The sequence below is a fragment of the Echinops telfairi genome, unplaced genomic scaffold (assembly GCF_000313985.2).
Source record: "Echinops telfairi isolate 266 unplaced genomic scaffold, ASM31398v2 ScPeMD7_7469;HRSCAF=8507_0, whole genome shotgun sequence".
Classification (NCBI taxonomy): domain Eukaryota; kingdom Metazoa; phylum Chordata; class Mammalia; order Afrosoricida; family Tenrecidae; genus Echinops; species Echinops telfairi.
In genome coordinates this window covers 14,835,227-14,835,618 of record NW_022111372.1, presented here as the reverse complement: position 1 = coordinate 14,835,618, position 392 = coordinate 14,835,227, and positions in this window count along the sequence as shown.

The following is a 392-nucleotide window of genomic DNA, read 5'->3' as shown; positions in this document are numbered from 1 at the left end:
AAAATAGTATTAGATATTAACACTACAACAAGAATCCTTTGGACCATGATGTATTAAAAAGTACATTCTTCCATTTCAAAAAGGTAAGGCACCACACAGCCCTCACTCCTACAGTACGGCTACCCACTGCCACTGAGTGAAGTACAGTTCGGTGATCCTCTGAGTCAGAGCAGAGAGCCTCGCCTTTCTCTCTCAGACCAATGGATGGGTTCAAACTGCTGACCTTGGGGTTAGTCGCCCATGCTGCAACTCACTCTGCCACCAAGGATCTGTCCTACAGTATAGATTTTCTGTAATTAAAGTTTGAATACGTGAAAATACAGGGAATCCAGGATGGATGAGCCCTATAGGACCAGTGGTGTGAGTGGCAAAACAGGGAGGGTAAAGGGAGA